Source organism: Melospiza melodia, chromosome 4 (assembly GCF_035770615.1).
Source record: "Melospiza melodia melodia isolate bMelMel2 chromosome 4, bMelMel2.pri, whole genome shotgun sequence".
Lineage (NCBI taxonomy): Eukaryota > Metazoa > Chordata > Aves > Passeriformes > Passerellidae > Melospiza > Melospiza melodia.
The window spans coordinates 75987358-75999988 of NC_086197.1; the positions used below are offsets into that span (position 1 = coordinate 75987358).

The following is a 12631-nucleotide window of genomic DNA, read 5'->3' on the forward strand; positions in this document are numbered from 1 at the left end:
TTTATATCTCACTGCACTGAGAAAATATGGTCAGCAAATTTTTAAGCAGTCCTAATCTAGAGCAGGGCAAAATCAGACTATTTGTTTTAAATTGTTGTTGTGAATTTAAACTCATGCAAACAACTTCAGACTGAAAACAGAACAGCTAGGCAAATTAAGAAATGTGTGTTTGCCCTTGTTAGCTACTGCCTCCTCTGACCCAGCTTCTCATCACTCCAGATCCTGAGATGCGAATTACGTCTACTGAAGTTCTCAGCCCATCAAGAGAACTTCCAGGGAAGATGAAAGAACAATCCAGGATGAAAGCCTGGTTTTCAAGTTTTAATGAGCTACGAATTTGGAGACAAGCATGGGTACAAACAATGTATCAAATTGATACATCCAGCAACAGAAAATTTTGCTATTTTTCAGGAAGAGTAAGTTTTCAAATGTCATCCTAATGCCCACACTGGCATTAGTTTACATGTAATAAAAGACTCCCAGGTAAAGATCCCATAGAACAGGAATAATGAAGTTTGAATCAATAAAATTACCCTGTAGATTAAAAAATAAAAATAAATACACTTTTTACATAAGTTCTTAGCTACATCCTGAAGGATTGTTTAGAGGCAGCACAAACGTCTGTGTTCTGTGAAGTTACTCTCAGCACCTAAATATTGATATTCTATACTATGGTAAACATCTTCAACAGAGAGCTCAGTCCAATCCCAAACTTGGATGATCTGGATGATAAAGGTTAACAGAATAATGTTAAGAGTTAACAAAAAGTCCTCTCATTTAAATTCACCTATTTTTAACTCTGAATTTTGTGTTCTGACAAAGCTTTCAGATGAGGAAGATAACTGACAAGAAAAAAATACTGAAAATGTATATTTAACAATAGATTCTCCCAGAACAGGCAAGAATTAGGTCCTGGCCTCTTTGGAATGATTGCCTATGTTTTATCAAGCTGAACTGAAATTTCCTTGCTGGCACACTGTCATGGTTTGACCCGGAAACAGGATTTCTGGGATGCTGTAGATAGGACCAATGAGTGCTCAGATTTGAATATTGCCATCTGGCCAAACCATTAGGCATGTGGATCCACTTCCGAGAACACAAGGTAAAAGCAGGGCTCTGCCCTTGGCAGGGCTCTTTGGATTTCCGGCAGGAAGGAGTTGGGTCTCTCCCCCGGCCCAGTAGCTGGCTGGGCTGGGGGAGGGGAAAAGCCATGCGGCCCGGCCTGGGAGAGGTAGGCCTGGCCCCCCCAAGGGTGGAAGGAAGAAGTAAAGAAATGCCAGGAAGCAATGGGCATCCTGTTCCCCCCCCACCCCTTGGAGACAGACAGAGAGAGAGAGAGAGTGCAGCCTGTGTTTGTGTGCTGTTACCTTGAAATTCAGTAAACATGTGCTGGCAGCAGGCAGCCTGGCTGATGGGGGGGGGGGGTGCAGCCAGGAGTCCAGCCGCTTGGAGGAGTTTTTAACCCTTCTGGGACAATGAAAACTCCACAGAACATTAACCCTTCCCAGACGAGTGATGAAGGTCTGGACCAGGGAGAGAGAGAGAGTGAGAGATGTTGGAAGAATGGAGAAGATGGAGTGGCATTTTATGCTGGACTCTTTTGTGTAGCCATGGACAGAGCCATGTTTCCGTGTGATACAGAGACTGAGTTCAGAGGGAGAAATGTCCCAGAGCCAAAGAAGATTCAGTGTGGGTACCCCTCGGCCCCAGGGGGTATATAAAATATGGGGGGGACAGATGTCCCAAAGGTGGAAGGTGAGATACTGTGCTTTTCTGGAACTGGACAAAGCATCCTTAAAAAGACAACCCTGGAAGCAGCCCTGATCCCTGTTAGGTGGTGAGAGCACCGGAACAAGGACGAAGAAGGCCACCACGACACATGGAAGGACTCCCTCTCCTCTTGAGGAACTGAAAGTTGAGCATTCTAAAGGGGTGGTGCTGGACCCAGAACTGGTGATTTTGGAAGACATATTGTATTGGGAATTTAGGGGGGAGGAGGAGGAGAGTGTTTTTGTGAGGTTTTCATTTTCCTTGTGCTTTCTTTTCTTTTGTGTGTAGTTTAGTAATTGTTTTTGTAGTTTAGTTAATAAATTTTTCTTTTTTTCAAGTGGGAGCCTGCTTTGTTTATTCCTGGTCAAAATCTCACAGCAGACACCAGAGAAAGTGTATTTTCATGGGGGCATTTGGCCTTGTGCCAGTGTCAAAACTTTGACACACACCAAAATTTCAAAAATTTAATTTAGTAGCTACACATATAACCATATTTCCTTTTAGATTATTTTATTATCTTAGATTACAATGGATCCAAGACAAATGCCGAATATCTGCCCCTTGGCTGCTTGCACACCACATTAAAATAGCACAGTATCTAGCCAGTACCCACACAATAAATGCTTTATCCTTTTAGAAAGGCACTTAGTACTTATAAAAAAAAGTTTAATATCTCAGTAAACATGACAGTCCTTGAAAAATAGGCCAAGAATATCCTAAATATTTGGAGTGCTTTAGTTTAGACAGCCACAAGTATGAAAACTGTTCTACATAGAAGCCTGCTAACCTTAACAACAGCTGTCTAGAGACAGGTACTAAACTGCTGGAATAGAAATTGCGTTGCAAGGTGCTCTGTATGCTTCACTGTCCTTATATTAATCCAGTTTTCTTTCAAGCTGATCTGGAAAGAATATCTGAAAGCTGATTAATTCTGTTATATAAAATATGTAGGTGCTTTGGTAGTATTAAATAATGACAGAACAGTAAATTCTGACCTGTATTCATTGGTTTATGTGATATTCTAGAAATTTTTTGACAGTGGCCAAAAAACCACATACATCCCTCCCACACTCTCCTTTCTTCTCTTGGCACTTGTACCATACCACAGTGCTTGACATTTGTTGGGTTTTGGGGGACTGGTTTGTTGATGCTTTTTAAAAACAAAAAACACACAACACACACATGGAAAACCTTAGTGACTATTTGCAGGCTTTATCTAATCACTGTCAGTTTAAATACTATGTTAACAACACTGCCAAGGATAAGATCAGCTAAAAATATTTAGTAGGTCACAAAAGCCTGCTACATGAATGTAAATAAAACTGAGGTAATACATAAGTATATGGTAATGCACTGAAGTATATTTCTTTCAGAGTTGTCCTAGTTTATAAAAAATTTAAATCCCATGCAGCTACTCTGTGCTTCCTTCCAGTATATGCATAGGCAAAGTCTGGATTATATGAAGATGCTGTAACTGCAGATACAAACATCACATTTGACTGGACTTAAACCTTCTGAAAAAAAAAAAAAAAGCCTTTTTATCTTTTGAATGCTTCAAATAAGATCTCATAGAAATGAGACAAAACAGGTTTTATGGTTCAGCCACATTTAAGACTGGGTCAGCTGGTCTGTAGAGAACCCACAGAATGTATTTCTATAAAAGAATGTGAGCGGAAGTGGCAACAGCTGTGCTTTATTACAAACCTGAGGCTGTTTAAATACAAAACTTTCTTTATGCCTTTAGGTTTCTGTAGCAATCTCTGCCATTCTGTGCAGCAGATAAGTAAACTCCCATTTTCACAACAACAAAATACTTGGTTTAATCAAATTTGTCTTTTTCTGTGTTTCACCTAAACAGTTAAGCACAAATTAACCCCATTTCTCGCATATACCACTTTCCTTTATGCCCCAAAATCATATTTTGGAATCACCTAGCCTAATAATAAATGAACCAAAAAATTGCTGGTAATAAAATTGCAATCATATCTTTTTCATTCAAACCCCTTTAGTTATCTCAAGTATTCTTAGCTAATAAAACACAGATCACCATCACTTTAAAAACAAAAAGCTGTTTAAAATTTTAAAACAATTATCGGCTCTACTATCCCAGAGGGAGAATTTATATTGTTCTTGGTCCTGTTCCATAGTCAACATGAAATTTCCGAGAAGAAACAGGGAGAAATACTTCAGTCCAAGAAATTCCTTAAGTAATGATTCCTTTTTTGCACATATTGATAGAAGATCCCCGGAAGAATAAAAAGCATCCTCTACCAAGTAAATGTACTTGTTCATTTCAATAATACAATGGAATTAAGTAAAAGTAGTTTTTACCCTGACATTTTAATAATGGAATTAGTAACTTCTAAACTCAGTTCTTCAGAATCATCCTACTTGAGATTATCTACTTCTCTTTTGTTTTTGGGAGTATTTAATAAAATATTAATGTTAAAGTACTTAACTTTCTTCTTCAGTTCACTATCTTCAAATAAATAGGAGTGCATGGGGGAAAAGATCTTGTATACAGATACAGATATATTTGAGTATATGAATATAAGTTAATGTAATAGTGACTGGATGAGGTCAATGTGTCAAATAAGACAGTCAAGTATTTTTTCCATTAAGAATTTTTTAGTAATTTTAATTACGTTTTGCCAGTGCTTTCCAGACTCTTATTTTATAAATATCAGCTACTTAAAAGGAAACATCTAAATGCCTATATACTTACACATATAACCTCTTTTTATAAAGACAAGAATTATCAGGTAAATTGGTTGTTATAGGACTTACCTCATACATGCATTTTTCAGTTAATGCATTAATAAAGTTTGCAAAACTCTTCTTTTGAATGGGGCAGATCAACACCAAGAAATGAAATAGGCAATGAACTACTATGATGAGGTAAAGGAATTAAGATCTCATACAGCATTCCCTTAAAACTCTGACAATAAACCTTTATTCCTACACTGACCAAAAAGAGACCCCAACTAAATAAAGAACCCACAACCAAGGGAGCTAAAGAATCCATCTAACAACGCCTAATGCAAAACTGCAACAGGAAATGTTTGAACAACAAAGTGTAAGTATCACCCCAGATGTTTAGAACGGAAGTCAGCATTGGCACCATTCCAATAATTATCTTTCAATGGTTTTGTTTGGGTTTTATTTGCTTGTTTTTAAAAACTTGCAGAGTACTCATGTCAATAAAGAAATTAAAGCAATCAAAACAAAAATCATACATAATTTTTAACTGCAGTAAGTCTTGAACTTTTACCTTTAGTTCAAAAGCAACCTATTACAGTAAAGTTGCAGACTAATTCTGCCATTGGGGGATGGCCTGTTTATGCATTTTTCAGGGATATCATGGCTACACCTAGTCTAAGTGGCAGAACTGGATACTTCTTCAAAACACGTTACAAATTTTTGAAAAATTTGAGGGTCAAGAAAAGTGAGAAGGACAAGATATAATAAAAGCAAAGAGTAAAGAGAGTTCAGGAAGTGACAACAAGAAGGCAAAAAAAGGAGCATTACAGAATGCCTGGCTTCCCAAGATCTATTTCAACAGCAGCTGGCCTCCCTGGGAGCTCCTTTATAATGAAAATTTGAAGTGGAAGCTGTTCAATATTCCAAAGTTCATTTCTATAAAAGAAGTAAACTGTAGACTGCTGATGAAAGGGGAGCTGGGCTTCTGGCAATAAACAAGGAGAGATGACCTTAATCTTCAGAAAAAGACATTCAGAAAACAAAAAAAGTGGTATTTCTAGCAGCTCTTTCTCATTTATCTTAATTATTTTCTCTTTGCTTTGCTCAAAAATGATCATAGTGGAAAAATCCAATGCTTTCTCTAAAGTACTACTAGTAACAGCAGGGAGCTCACACTTCTAGAAAAAGCAAGCCTTATCAACAGGTATGTTATCCTTCTAGTCACTTTTACAAGTTTGCTTATAATACTTGGTAAAGAAAAATACAGTCTTACTCTACAACTCAGACACACATAATGTCTTTTTAACTTTATTTAAGATCTTATCAGTGAGTGGTTGGCAGGACAACTGATTGTCTTTATCAAAACAAAGTCAGCATTATTCCAAGTTTCAAAGAAAGCATTCTAACTGGAAAAACAGATATATAGAAGGAAGTCTTCATGAAGAAATATCTGAGGTATATGACTGCTTCTCTTTTCTCACAGAAGAAATAAAAACTGGCTTATTTCTGCTAAGCTCTGATGAATCCTAAAAATGAAAACCTCAAGAAAAGACAGAGTGAAAAACAAAACTATATGTGAAAGGTTAATTTATGGTATTCATAAAATCAAGACAGTTCTCAAAAAGTTACATATTCACCACTGCACCACACATTAACTGAATTATAAGCAGGGCCTAAAAAAAAAAAAAAAAAATCAGTGTTTTTACGGTACACAACACCTTCAAATTACATGAATTTCTGTCCTGATGGTGGAAAACACAAAACTTCCCATCTCACTGAAGCTGATGTGTTAAACAGTCCCTGTTCTGTTGCCCTATCCCTCTGGTTAAGACAAGGCACCTATTTACCTCCTCATTGAGTAAGCACTGATCCTTCCCAGAACAATTACACGATTAACACCACAACTAGGAACAACATTGAGACAACATGAACAGCCTGTTCCACTTAGCAGCATCAGTGTTTGTTTTAAATATTTGCATTCAGATTTTAAATATGAGATTTTGTATGAAAAATACAATTTTTATAATGAACAGTTGAATTAATAGACCCAATTCTTTTTTCCCATGAACTTAAAGACGAAGAACTACAACTTGTTACAACGTGTTAACTGACAAAGCTACTGAATCCTGCTATCATCTCCCTGAAAACAGATCTATAATAAAACATCTAGCCTAACTAATCCACAGCAAATCTAGCAGTGCATTTAAATACAATTACCAATAAAAACTATAAAGGGAATTCAGTTTGTAACATTATTCCATTCACACATTGAGTATTCTGTCTGTTGGCACAGCTATCCTTTCCCGTTCAGAAAGTACTGTTCAGACTGTATATTGACTTTCTCCCCTCACTCCCTGAGAATTACAGAATAACCACATAGGATAATTCATGCTGTAAGACAAGTCAGAAAAAGGGATGTCAAAGGATAATTCTTATTGTTAGGGATGTCAGGAGGTTTGCAGCCCAATCTCCTGCTGAAAGCTAAGACATTTGGTCAGGTTACTGGGGGCTTTATTTTTTAGTCTTGAAATCTTTCAAGAAGAGAAAGTGCACAACTTCTCTGAGTAACCAATGCTCAACTGAACATATAAACATCTCTCTTTGATTTTTACAAACAAATTAAATTTAGCAGCTAGTAAGCTGAAGTGTATTACTCACATTTTATGGAAAAGAAAACCAATTTCATGCGAATCTAATGCAGCAGTAAATTCAAGTCCATGTCTAACAACTCTGTGTATTGGCTTGACTAGGAATAACTACTGGTAATGTTTCTACTCAACTCCTGCTGAACTGGAGAGAATTGAATTGTCTATAGTAAAACATGATGTTTCCAATAAAGCTATAAAAAAGATCACATCTCATGACTAAATCCTGATCTCTGTGCTCCAAGCTAACTCATTTGCATGGCACCAACATATCATCTGTCCACTATATATCAATTATAAAAAACATTAGGCAAATAAAGGCAAAGAACTTGCCAAATATGTTTATTTATATTTCTTCATTTTAAAATACTCTATCACTTTAATTATTCTGTCTGTAGTGCTAACCATAGCTCAACCATGTCCCTTATTTCAGGTAAAAAAGCCACTAAGTTATTGCAAATACTATTTTACCACATCCAAAAGACTACCTTATGTAAATGAAACTACCATGGAGCAGTGGTAACTCCATTAGTTTTATCCAGATCTCAATTCAGTGAGATGCTTACATCATCTTTTTGTAAGTATTTGTCTCAAGAGGTTGTAGCAAATCCTTGAGATAAAATGAAAGAAATTAGTATGAATGCAAACAAAACCCAAATCATCCATTATTTTATGTGCCAGCACAGAACCCTGCAAAACTTAGCTAAGTAAGAATACAGGATATGCTACAGTCAGAATGGCTGATTTCTCTGCATAAATAGGACTATTGAGGTTGCTTGGCATTTCTATAGTTCACTACTACTTACAAATTTGTCCAAGTGTCCTGTGGGTCCTTGCTTTCTGCCAATGCATATAAAACATATACTTAGACATCACATAAAAAAATTTAGGATTCCAATTTATAAAAAGGAAAACTACAATAATTTTTCTTCAAAAAATGTTTGTGACTATGGCTTGAAGCCATCAGCATAGACAGGCTTCAATTATTCTATGCTCTTTCATTTATCTCTGAAAATGTAACAAAGACCAACCAACTTCCAAGAAGAAAGTACTGCATTGTTTCAGTGGAGAAGAACAAAAGCCACCTTACAGTCTTTGAAGAAGAATAAAAATTGAGACCAATGTCTGCTAAAAGCACAGAAAAAGTGACTGGAGACTGCAGAAAGGAGACTAGACTGGGCTGACATAGCAAATCAGGATGAGGAGGCTCCAAGGAATAAAGGAAAGTAAATTGAAGAAAAGCTGACAGGAAAAAAGCAAGGAGCCAGGACTGGGTGAGATACAAAAGCAACATTTGGAATGGTCATGACCAGGAATACCCAAAACACTGAGACCAGCTACAGGACAATAAAGGCGCTGTCATTAGGATACATATAAATGATGAAGTGAAAAGGACTGTGCTTGCAGAAGTCGTGCAAAAGAGCGCTCATGCACCACAACACATTCTAAAGCCTTCAGTACTAAGGACTTCAGTCTTGCACCACTTTTCCACTACCCAAGCAAATGCCCTACAAGAGACACCATTCTGTTTTACCACTGCTCTACATGAAAGGGACTGCACTCCTATGGTATCACTCATGGTGGTAAAAGTTCAGGAGATTTTTGCAAAGGAATAAATTTTCCTGTTGTCTTTGTAACCACTATAGGTCCAATACAGTAAAACAATAAGAAATTTACTTGGAGAATTGAATTTTATCTGCATTTTCTTGGTTTGTTGTTTGTTGGCTTCTTTGATTGTTTGTTTTTAATTCCCTAAAATTTAATTTTCTAGGTTTTAAGGACATTTATGGGACATGTATGCATATTTTACTTCACAAACAACACAAAAGAACATTTTTAAGGTTACTAAATCAAGCACTCAGAAGGTGTAAAATGACAAACTGTTGTCTGTGCAACCACAATTAACTTTCCTTGAGTGTTTTTGGTTTTTGACAATACACTTAAGTAGACATGTGCTTCTTATTCAGTTACCTTGCCACTGAAGATGATACAGAACTGAAGGCAGGTAGGACTTGTTTTATCTACTGAAGAACTGAGCTTGCAGAAAGAAAAAGGGACAGGGTTCTGTCATATGCCACAAAGACTTCAATGGCTAACACACTCTCTGTTGTAGTTTCCTTCATTCCCCTTCCTGTCATGCAGCAAACCATTTAACCTAAAACTTCCATCGTTTGTAATTGACAGTAAATTCCTCTTTTTCCCCATTCACTCTGCAGACACACTCACAGATGTGGAGCAGCCAGGACTGCTACAAAAAGCAAGTAGCAAGTATAACTTGAGCAAACATTTTTACAAGAACTGTAGAAATTCCAGACTGGACACCAAAAATGAGGGAATACTTTTCACCTAACCCTCTTGGTGCCTTTCTTCACCATCAGTAGAAGTGTTGTCTCGCCTTAGGTAGTGTTTGATAAACTACTAGTGCTTTGTAGGGCATTCTGATCACATACTGATAAGCACTTTAGCAAAGCTCACACAGATGTTATCAGTTCTGTCTTCAAAGCAGAGCTGAGTAACACTGAATAAATAAATCATGGGCTCACACAATGATCAATGAAAAATACTGAATTCTCTCAAGTGATTTCAATCTATCCCATGCAGTGAAAGACAGGATTCCTGTGGAAAAAAAAATAGTATGTGATCATGTAATTAAGACTGTACCAGAAGTACATGCTCAAAAAAGCACTTAAAACCTCTTTATTCCATACGTTAAAAATGTGAGATTTCTCTACAAAAGGTGTTTAAGACAGACACTCAATTTAAAATTCCATAAAATCAAGTAGGTTCTTGCATTACCATGAAGTTGTGTTGAGGTTGCATTATATTTTAGCACCACTTAAAAGTGAAACTGGAAATCTCTTACAAGTTTAGAACAGCATTGTGGATAATACAAATATGGACCAGGACAGAAGTGTTTTGCTTAGGTTATTTTAATTTTTCCGAAATTTAGAGATAGAAAAGATCTAATTTTTTTATAATGTCAACTATTGCTAAAGACAAAACCTGAGCATCTGATAACATATAACATATATTTGAATGCAAACGACCAAACAAAAGATTCATACTACCAAAAGTTTTCATAAATGTTAGGGCGAGTTCTTATTAAAGAAATTTTGGTGCATTATCATTTATAGAAGAATATGGACCAAAGATCATATTTTCACAGAGATCTGTACAGTATTTGCACTACAAGGACATTTAGAAGTTACTAATGGTAGATGAAAAAAACCTGAGAATTTTTATAACTTCAAGTTATTTCAGAAAGCTTTCCCCTGTCTTGTGTAATTTCAAGGCCTGTGCTGATGCTTTTTAGTGGTTTACAATTCTATACAAAAGCGTGAAACTAAGTAACATATTGTTAATTCCTTCTTAGATACAGCCACCTCTGCACAGGTGGCTGCATTTTAAAGGCGCATTTTTCCCTAAGTCGTACAGCCTAGTAATTACATAATGGCTTATTTTTCAAAACGTTAACAAACCCTTTTTAATGTGCTTTAATATAACTCTATTATAATATTGTTACATAACTATGACCATGCTAGAATGTAACACTCGAAAACATTCGCGGCTCCGAGGTCACACTTCACTTTCATTACTAAATGGAGCATAGTTGATTAACTGCATAGATAATCTCCCGTAGATTTCATAAGCAGAATTAAACAGCGCTTCACAGAGCAGCTGCAATTCCTGAAGAGCCGCTCACCGAGGTGCAGGCTCAGCCCTGCCAGGTGCCTTTAGCGGAGCTCAGCAATGGCATTTCTGCCCTCACCGGCAGGTTACTACAGCCGCCCCCAATTACTGACATTTACGGAAACGCGGCACTGAAAAAAGGCATTATTACCATTTTACAAGGGGAAAACAGAGTGAAACGCTATCATTTTTACTGCAAGAAGGTGCACTAGAAATAAAAAAAAACCAAACCAAAAACCAACACCCTTTTTAGCCCGTCACCACTAAGCACACCCAAAACGCAGCGTACGGCGCAAGGCTGCGGCTGCTCCGGCACACAGACCGTGGTGCCGAAATGATGCGCTGCAGGACCACGGTACGGACGCGTTTTTACACACGCTGCCAAAATCCACCCGTGCGCCGTGGGAAACGGGGAGGAACCGCGCACGAGGCGTCCCCTGCGGCAGCATCCCGGTCCCTCGGCAGCCGGCATCCCCCCCGAGCCCCCGACCGGCGGGGACAGCCCTCGCCGGGGGATTACCCGGGGCAGGTGGCCCACTTTCGGCAGCCCGGGGTGCCGAGTAATCCCGTGCCCAGCGGGCAGGCTCCCTGGGAGGGGGCGGCTTCCCCCGCAGCTCCGCTCCCCGCTCAGGGAAAGGGCCGCCGCCCCCGGCCGCCGCCAAGAAGGGGTTCCACCCTGGGCCGTGGCGGGGCTCCGGGCTGCCCCGCCGCCCCGCACCTGCCCCAGCTCCCCGCCTTCCCCCGGCCGCACCGGCAACGTTGTGACTCGCCGCCGCTGAGGGGACCCAGCCGGGGCGGTGCCCGCTCCCCAGGGCCGCTCTGCCAGCGCCGCTCGAACGCGGGACCCCGCTGCGCTGCGCGGGCGGGGGGCGCCCGCTGCGGTGCGAGCCCTGCCCTACCTGCGCAGTGCCGCCGCACGGCCGGGCTGTCACCCCGCGCCGCCCGCACCTCCGCTGCGCACCGGGCACGTCTCGGACGGCGCTGCCCCGCCGGCGCGCCTGCCTCGGCTCGGCTCGGCTCGGCTCGGCGCGTCCCTGCCCGCTCGGCAGGGCTGACAGCCGCCCGCGCGCCCCCGCCCCGGCCGCGCGCGGGGCCGCCGGGGCCGAGCGGGGCCGAGCGGGCGCGGGGAGCGGCGGCGGCTGATTGGACGGGGGTGATGTCACTCGTGCGCGCGCGAGCGAGCGGGAGCGCGCGGGAGCGGGGCCGTGAGGCGGAGCGGGGAGCGAGCGGGAGCGGGGGCGCGGTGCCCGGTGCCCCGTGTGCCCGGTGCCCCGTGTGCCCGGTGCCCCGTGTGCCCGGTGCCCCCGGCGCGGGAGGAGAGCCGCGCTGGAAGCCGTGCGCGGAAAGCGGCGTGAGGAGTGCCGCGGGGCGGAGGCGCGCATCGGTCGGCAGCCCTGGCTGCGGTGGGCGGGAGGAAAGGGGCCTCTGCAGAGCGGGAGGGGCGGAGGTGAGCAGGGCCGGGGGCGAAGGGGGCTCGGCATCCCTCCGTCCGCGCCCGTCCCGGCGGCCCTGACGCATGCCTGCAGTGGAACAGCTCCCCGCGCTCTGCAGGGAGCGTGTGCGGCCCCGGCTGCTGCTCTCACAGAGACACGCTCACACGTAGTGACAGACACGCAGCCACGGGCGCAGATGGACACGGGCACGGTCGCACGGGCACAGGCGTGCGCGCTGCACATGCCCTAAGGGCGAGCGAAGCCCAGGGTAAGCTGCTGCCCCTACCCCGAGCGTGGCTCTCAGCCGCGCCGGCATCCACGGACCGCATAAAACAAGAGGCGGGACAGACCGCAAGGATGCAGCTGGGGAAGAGTCGTGATGTTCGGGACCCC

General features: G+C 41.7%; 1 protein-coding gene across 1 annotated transcript in view; it reads right to left on the reverse strand.

The window, feature by feature from the left end:
- The window catches only part of CNTN1 (contactin 1), a 204600-nt gene extending 192827 nt beyond the window's left edge, over nucleotides 1-11773 (reverse strand). Inside the window, exon 1 of the mRNA XM_063155209.1 lies at nucleotides 11705-11773. The gene's annotated coding sequence lies outside the window, so the exon portion shown is untranslated. The remainder of the gene's footprint in view (nucleotides 1-11704) is intronic.
- Between the last annotated feature and the right edge of the window lie 858 nt (nucleotides 11774-12631).